Source organism: Tachyglossus aculeatus, chromosome 16 (assembly GCF_015852505.1).
Source record: "Tachyglossus aculeatus isolate mTacAcu1 chromosome 16, mTacAcu1.pri, whole genome shotgun sequence".
Taxonomy (NCBI): Eukaryota; Metazoa; Chordata; class Mammalia; order Monotremata; family Tachyglossidae; genus Tachyglossus; species Tachyglossus aculeatus.
In genome coordinates this window covers 13,531,795-13,540,346 of record NC_052081.1, presented here as the reverse complement: position 1 = coordinate 13,540,346, position 8,552 = coordinate 13,531,795, and the positions used below count along the sequence as shown (strand labels likewise).

Sequence of the window (8,552 nt, the reverse complement as noted above, 5' to 3'; positions counted from 1 at the left end):
TCATATCTGTGGAAATCCAAGGCAGAATTACAGATCGTTTTGGCCGCCTTGCCTGCTGGGTACAATTAAAGCACCTTTCCAGATTGGGAATTTATCCTACAACATGGTCTCCTTCAAAGGCCTCCCAGAAATCGATATGTGTGGAGATAAGGTACACCTTTTAAGGATTCAAATTTCACCGACCTGGGCTCTTTCCTTGCAGTTACCTCAAACTTCCCGAATTACAACTGATTCTGTCATTTAGATGGTGCAGCGATTTAGGATCAAGGACATGACATTTAAATAGCACGGGAAATTTCTCTGTCTAAACCTGTGAAATGTGCTCCGGACCTCATCTTGGGAAGAGCACCCCGTTCCCCTCTTGAGGCAGTGAAGCCAGATCCTATCAAGGAGACCAAGAAGCAGTGTGGCTCAGTGGAAAGAGCACGGGCTTGGGAGTCAGAGGTTGTGGGTTCTAATCTCACCTCCGCCACTTGTCTGCTGTGTGACTTTGGGCAAGTCACAACTTCTCTGTGCCTCAGTTCCCTCATCTGTAAAATGGGGATGAAGACTGTGAGCCCCACGTGGGACAACCTGATCACAGTATATTCACTCATAGTGATCTCCTTTAGGTTTTGAGCCATAAACAGTTCATTTGGGTCCAAAAATGTTCAAAGTGGTCCCCTGAGTCATGAGGATCAAGGGAAGGGAGTGGGGAATGACTTATGAAGACAGCAAAAATGTATAACTTTTCAAAGCACCTTCCCCATCACTGTGCCACGTGATTGAAAGAAGCTCTCAAACACACTGAGAAGCAACGTGGTCTAATGGGTACAGCACAGGCCTGGCAGTCTGAAGGACCTGGGTTCTAATCCCAGCTCCACCACCTAACTGCTGTCATCTTGGGAAAGTCACAACTTCCCTGTGCCTCAGTTACCACATCTATAAATGGGGATTAAGACTGGACGCCCTATTTGGGACATGAGCTATGTGCAACCCGACTAGTTTTTATCTACCGCAGCACTTAGTACAGCGTCTGACACAAAGTAACCAGCTAAATACCATAAAAAAAAAAATGGAAGCCCTGAGGTTGAGGTGAGGACTGCTTTATGCGGCTGATTCTTGGGGGTTAACTGAGCTGAGGGCTGGAACCCAGTTCTGTGGGAGAAGGAGAGAGAGCGTGGGATTGGTAGAAGGAAAATGAGGGAAACATATCAATGCAGCCTCCCAATTCAGCGGGATGGATATTTTCTCCCCTCCAGACTGGGTGGGGATAGGTCCCACAAGAAAGTAGTGGGGAAAGAGCATCGGCCTAAGAGTCAGAGAACCTGAGTTCTAATATCCATTCCACCATTTGCCTGCTGGGTGACCCTGGAAAAATCTCTTGCCTTCTGAGCCCCCGTTTCCTCATCTGTTAAATGGGGATTGAATACCTGTTCTCCTTTCCCCTTTAGACTGTGAGCCCCATGTGGGCAAAGACTCTGTCCAACCTATTCTTGTATCTACCCCAGTGCTTAGTACAGTCACAGAGCAGACAAGAGGTGGAGTCAGGATTAGAACCCAGGTCCTTCTGACTAAACACTGCTCCTCCACTGTATTGTATTCCATGCAATACCTGAGGCACCCCCATAGATGTCCAAGAGCTCAGCGACTTTGGCCTGAGATTACCTGAGGTAGTAGAGCAGGCTCAATGTTCGAAGGGATTGGCAGAGAGCAGAGGTGGCACATGGGATTGTCAGTGTGGTCTGGCCTTGGCACGGTGGGGCCTGGGGTCTTGAGCCGGTCCCCATGGTGGGGAACAGAGCGGCCCTCTGTGTTATCGAGGCGGCCCTGGCCCAGGACCCATCTTGCCTGGAGGCCCGGGCTCCCTGCCTTGTCTGTCAGTGGGGAAACCTTGGCAGCCATTTGGCACTTCCTGCTCCATTTACACAGGGAAAGAAAAGGCTATTTGTGCTCCCCGGGCAACTTTGAGCAAGTCTCGCCCTCCCCGATTCTGATCATCCTGCTGCCGGGGATCAGAAGGTGCGTCCAGAGGCGTGACTGTGGGAGGGAGTCCCAGCCCCTGGAAAAAGGGGTGCTGGGGAGGGGGCACAAAGGAATCAGCTGAAGGGGATGGCCTGGCTTCATCATTTAGCCCACCTCTGGGGGAGGCTGGTCTGTACATTCATTCAATCATATTTACTGAGCGCTTATTGTGTGCAGAGCGCTGTACTAAGCACTTGGGAAGTACAAGTTGGCAACATATAGAGACGGTCCCTACCCAACAGTGGGCTCACAGTCTAGAAGGGGGAGACAGAGAACAAAACAAAATAAATAGAATAAACATGTACAAATAAAATAGAGTAATAAATATGTACAAACATATATACAGGTGCTGTGGGGAGGGGGAGGAGGTAAGGCAGGGGGATGAGGGGGAGAGGAAGGAGGGGGCTTAGTCTGGGAAGGCCTCCTGGACGAGGAGGCCTGTACATCCTGGCCAGGGCCGGATGCTGGCTGGAGGAGAACACCGCTTGTCTTTAGCCCCCAGGCAGGAATTGGAGCTGGCTGTCTGCCCAGTTTTCCATGGGGATCAGAACCGGCCTCATGCCTCACGCTCAACCTCCAGCCTCCGGGCCCAGTCTGAATTCAGGAGGGCTAGCAGAACTGCTACTAGGTAGATGAGACACACCGGTCTTAGTCCTGACTTGCCCTCTGACCCTCCTCTGGGCAGACTTTCTGGCGGTCGAGGCCAAGGTTAGGACGAGTTAATGGCTGGTGAATTTGCAGCACTATCACGGACCTACTCCGCCCCCCTCACGCTGGGCTATCTCTGGGGGACCTTTTCTCCCAGAATCGTCAGCCCAAAACTCTGGTCTTCGACTCCTCTTTCCCACTACGGTACCCCTAGGAAGAGGCCGGGGGCTGAAGGGAAGTACTAGGGCTGCTGGGAAGGGGAGTCTTCAGAGTGTCAGGCACGGCTTAGGGTGGCAGATAGGCTCAACAACATTGAACTGCCCTGCCTCAAAGTCCAAAACGGACCATTCTTGCATGGATTTCTCCAAGTCACTGAGGAGATTCCATCCCTTCCGGCCTTCCACCTCCCAGCGGGAGAGAGAAAAGCAGCTGCAGCATGGTGCCACTTCCACAAAACCCAAGAAAGACTGTTGGCTGCTGTAACTATGGATGGCCCCTGAATTCTAAGCCCCTTGGAGCCTGAGATTCTGTTAGTCTAGCCACAACACCCTGCTGATTTTGTTTTTATTTGGGGTATTTGTGCTGCATTTTAATGTTTCAACATTCCTGATGTGTCTATGTCCAAATCTTTCTCTCCACTTATACTGTTCAATTGTGAGTCCCCTAAGGCACAGGGACCATATCTAACTCCCACTGTGTATTCTCTCCCAGCACTTAGTTTAGTTCTCTGTATACATACAGTAAGTGCTTAATACTATTATTACTACTACTGAAGTGGAGAGTGAATACAGAGGCAGTGGGGTTGGAAATATTCATGGATGTGAAGTCTAATAATAATAACTGTGGTATTTGTTAAGCACCTACTACATGCCAAGCACTGTACTAAGTACTGGGGTAGATTTAGGATAATAATAATATAATAATGGCAATTGTTAAGCGCTATGTGCCAGGCACTGTTCTAAACGCTGGCACAGTTCTTGTCCCATATGGGGTGCACGGTCTAAGTAGGAGGGAGAACAGGTATTGAATCCCTATTTTGCAGATGAGGGAGTTGAGGCATAGAGAAGTTAAGTGCATTGCCCGAAATCACACAGCAGGTACAGGGAGGAGTCAGAATTAGAACCCAAGTCCTCCGACTCCCAAGCCTGTGCTCTTTCCACAAGGCTTCTCAACATACTATAATAGAATATAAGAGGGCAAAGTTAGAGATGTATCTTCTAGAGATGCGGGTTGGATGTTAAGAAAGACAACCATCCCTCGGTTTCTCCAAGCATCCTTTGCTTTTACTTTTGAAGGCAGATTACTGGGCTGGGAGGACCACTGATCTGGAAAGATTGGAAAACGTGGCACTGCTCATGGTCTTAAGTGACCCCTGACAAAACAGAATGGAATAGGGTGAGAAGCCAGGATAAGTAAAAGTAAAGAAAGGGAAGTTACAGAAAGTATTATGGCAGTACGACATGTGAGTGTGTCTGAGGAAAAAAAAACCTCTTGCCCACTTTTTCCACCTTTTGAACATGTTAACGAAGCAGGGCACTTTGTCATACTCGCCCAAACACTTAGTAGTGCTCTGCGCAGCAAAAGCGCTCAATAAATATTAGTGATCGATGAATTGCTTTTCTGGCCTCTTGAGATTTGACCATAGCATGCTGAAGAATATAACCTTAACCTCTAGGAAATGTATTATGGAAAGAGAAGCAATACTAGTGACATGGATACAAATACGTGAGTGAAACACTAAGAGGCCAAAATGTCTTAATAATTCATTAAATGAGAAGCTTGACACCAAGACTAGAAGCAACATGGCCTAGTGGGAAGAGCACAGGCCTGGGAATCAGAGGACCTGCATTCTAATTCTGGCTCTGCCACTTACCTGCTGCAGGTCCTTGGGTAAGTAGCTTACCTTCTCTGTGCCTCAGTTACCTCCTCTGTAAAATAGGGATTAAGACTTTGAGACCCATGAAAGTCATGGACTGTGTCCAACCTGATTATCTCTTCTCTACCTCGGCGCTTAGTTCAGTGCCTGGTGCACAGTAAGCACTTAAATACCATTAAAAACAAAACAAAACAAACAAAACCTTCCAAGTGCTGGCCAGTGGTCTGAGGTAATAAAGTTCTGTAGATCTTTCCACTAAAATCAGTAATTATGTACTGGTCAGTTGCATGAGAGCCCATTCCCATTTTAATATTCCTCAGACACCAGCCAGCCAGTAAAATAAGTCTCCACCTCAAGTCCAAGAGTTTGGAGTAACGAAAGTGACATTGTATTGCCCCCTTTCTTCCCTCCTCCTGCTCTCTTCCTTTGCTTCTGAGATTCCATAACTGGGTTTAACCCCCTTCCTCCTTTTCAAATTTACCTTCCTGTCAGTTCCTGTGTCTCCCTATTCAACCCTCTTTCCTCGGTCCCTCCCTACTGGGTCTCCTTCTGTGTCGGCACTGCTCTTCCCCATTACCGGCTGCTTTCCAGGCAGGTTGCCAAGCTAGGAATCTCGAGTGATGAGGGGTTCCAACGAGACCACATCCAATGTAATGAAAGAGTCTGTCTACCTCCTTCCTACCCAGGGAAAGGAAGGAGAGCACAACAACATAATAATGGTAATTGGCAAATTTGCTAATCAATCAATGGATGGTATTTATTGAGCACTTACTGAGTGCAGAGTACTGTATTAAGCACCCGGGAGAGTACAATACAGTTGGGAAACACTTTCCCTGCCCACAGTGAGTTTACAGTCTAAAGGAGAACAGATATTCCCCTTTAAATAAATGAAAATTTAAAATTTAAAATATAATTTATGGATATGTACTTAAGTGCTGTGGGACTGAGGGAGGGGTGAAAACCAAATGCCCAAAGGGGTAGGTGCTACTATGTGCTGAGCACTGTACTAAACACTGTAGTTAATAATTGGTATTTGTTAAGTGCTTATTATGTGCCATACTGTACTAAGTGCTGCTTATGTGCTGTACTGAGAGAGGTAGAATCAAGATTATCAGGTCTGACACAATCCCTCATTGGGTTCACAGTCTGAGTAAGAGGGAGAACAGGGTAAAATCTCTGTTTTATAGGTGAGGAAACAGACACCAGGAAGTTTTTTTTATGGTATTTGTAAAAACGCTTACTATGTGCCAAGCACTGTACTAATCACTGGGGTAGACCCAAGCTAATCAAGTCGGACACAGTCCATGTCCCACATGGGGCTCACAGTCATAGTCCCCATTTTACAGCTGAAATAACTGAGGCACCGAGAAGTTAAGCAACTTGCCCAAGGTCACCCAGGAGGCAAGTGGCAGAGCCAGGATTAGAATCTAGGCCCTCTGACTCCCTGTCCTGTGCTCCTTCCATGAGGCCATGCTGCCTCTCAAGCGCAAAAAGAGAAATGAAGGAGAAAAGCACAGCTCTTTTTAGAAACATGAGAGAAACAATATATCAGAAAGTCCAGCCACGAAAGAAAAGATGGGAACAGGAGGAAAGGCCAAAACAAACTTTAAAAACATGATTTAGTAAAAACTTCGGCATCTAAATGCTCTGATAACCTGAGTCATTAATCAATATGTACGTACAGTATGGCTCGTCTTTGTTGTTGAGTCATCTCCAACCCATAGTGACGCCACAGACACATCTCTCCCAGAACGCCCCACCTCCATCTGCAATCATTCTGGTAGTGTAACCATAGAGTTTTCTTGGTAAAAATACAGGATTGATTTACCATTGCATCCTTCCGTGCAGTAAACTTGAGTCTCCACCCTCGACTCTCCCACACCACTGCTGCCCAGCACATGTGAGTTTTGACTTGTAGCAGATTGCCATCCACTCACTAGCCACTGCCCAAGCTAGGAATGGAATGACTATTCCTCTGCTTGACTCTCCCTCCCGTAGTCGAGACTGGTAGAGTACTGGAAACTCTCCAGGTGTGTCCTTGAGAGGGGATGTACAATATAGGCAAGTGAAATTAAACGCCTGCCCATTCTCCGACCTTTTTAAATCATCTGACCAGAAAATGCTAAGATTAAATCAGACACGCATCTAACAGCCTTATCCCTGGCTGGAAGTAAGGGATCTAGTGAGGAGTGCTATTTATCAAACTCTCATGAAGCAACACGGCCTAGTAAAAGGAGCAGAGGACTGGGAGCCAGGAGACCTGGGTTCTAATCCCAGCTCCACCACTTGCCTGTTGCGTGATGTGGGTCATGTCACTTAGCTTTCTCAGTGCCTCAGTTTCCTTATCTGTAAAACGGGGATTAAATAGCCATTCTCCCTTCCCCTTAGACTCTGAGCCCCATGTGGGACAAAGGTGGTCTCCAACCTGATTATCCTGTTTCTACCCCAGTGCTTGGCACATAGTAAGTGCTTAAAAACCACAATTATTTTTTATCAATCAATGGCACTGAGCACTTACTGGGTGCAGAGCACTGTACTAAGTGCTTGGGAGAGTACTACAGAGTTGGTATGTAAGATCCTTACCATTACTATTACTGCAAATCTAGTATTATTGGAGTCAGTGAGACAGTGGAACAGGGAAAGGTAGGAAATTGCATAATTTCCTTCTGGGATGTTTTTAGAGGATAGAAAATTGCTCGGGGTGAGGAGACTGGAGTGTTGACAAGGAGGTAGGGGAGATAGGGGTTAACCCAACTGCTTCCTGAGGTCAGTGTCCCACCCTGGTTGTCTAAGACATTTTGTTGGTTGTGAGATGCTTTGGGTCTCCCTGCATGCCACTTCCGCGATAAACAGGAAATGTTCTGACTGACTTACCGCCCAGTCAGCGGAGATCCTGGGGTTGTGGAGTCCGGGAAGTCCAGAACCGGAAACTGCCGGCTGCTTCTGGGGAAGGCTGCGGCAGCATCTGGGAAGACTGTGGATGAAAGTGGTCTGCTTGCCAGAGAAGTCAGGAAGCTTGTTCTAACCCCCATCCAAGAGCTTGGGAGGAGACCCAGCTGGGGTCAAAGGGCAACAGCAAGGACATCGAGGCAGCAAGTAGGAGTTAGACTCCTTTCAGAAAAAGCTTCCTTCTAGGGGAATCTCACAAGACTCCCACATTCACTCTCCCACAACCTCTTTGATTCTTTTCAGGTCTGGAAAAGGCTTCAAGCCCAATTATTCCTGCCCTCCCCTGGCCCCAGAGGAGAAGGAATGCTAGGGTCTAGGTCCTGAAGGAATATCAGATTCTAGGCCTTGAAGGATTATGTTGATGCTGATGGTACTTGTTAAGTGCTTACTGTGTGTCAGGCACTGCTCTAAGCACTGGGGTAGATACAAGGTAATCAGGTTGTCCCTGTCCCAAATGGGGCTCACAGTCTTAATCCCCATTTTAAAGACAAGGTAACTGAGGCACAGAGAAGTGAAGTGACTCATCCAAGGTCACACAGCAGACAAGTGGCAGAGCCATGATTAGAGCAACCCAGGTCCTTCGGACTCCCAGGCCCGAGGCCCTGAAGGAATGCCAGAATCGAATGCCAGTATCTGAATGAACACCGGGATCTGGGCACTGACTGGATTCAGAAGAGAAAGAGGCCAAGGGAGAGGGGGCCTAGGGAAGGGGAGAGTAACCAGCAAATGCAAATCTCTCATACCCAAAACACACACTTTCTTTCATTTGAGTAATTAGTCAAAGTGCAGGGCTGCAGCCCAGTATACTTGCTCGAGGTTACAAAAAGACCTCCTGGTGGGATGGGCTGCTTACCTTCCCCAGGAAGACAAAGGCCTGAAATCTCTTCATTGCCCACTCCATGTGGAACCTAAGGGTTCAGAGACGACCTTGTCCTTGCAGCTACCAATGTACTGATCAGTGCGGGAAGGGCTTCCACAGAGAGGGAAGAGCAGCACCTGGCAGCTCAGGGCCTGGAGCCCAGGAACCTGGTTGGGGAAGCAGTTTTCCCAGAAATCCATTCATCAATGGAGCAAG

At 47.7% G+C, this 8,552-nt stretch overlaps 1 non-coding gene across 1 annotated transcript; it reads right to left on the bottom strand.

The window, feature by feature from the left end:
- Window positions 1–6,438: 6,438 nt before the first annotated feature.
- On the bottom strand, window positions 6,439–6,576 carry LOC119938845. The gene has a single exon (XR_005454543.1). It is a non-coding gene; the product is annotated as a small nucleolar RNA SNORA7 (small nucleolar RNA).
- Window positions 6,577–8,552: the final 1,976 nt, after the last annotated feature.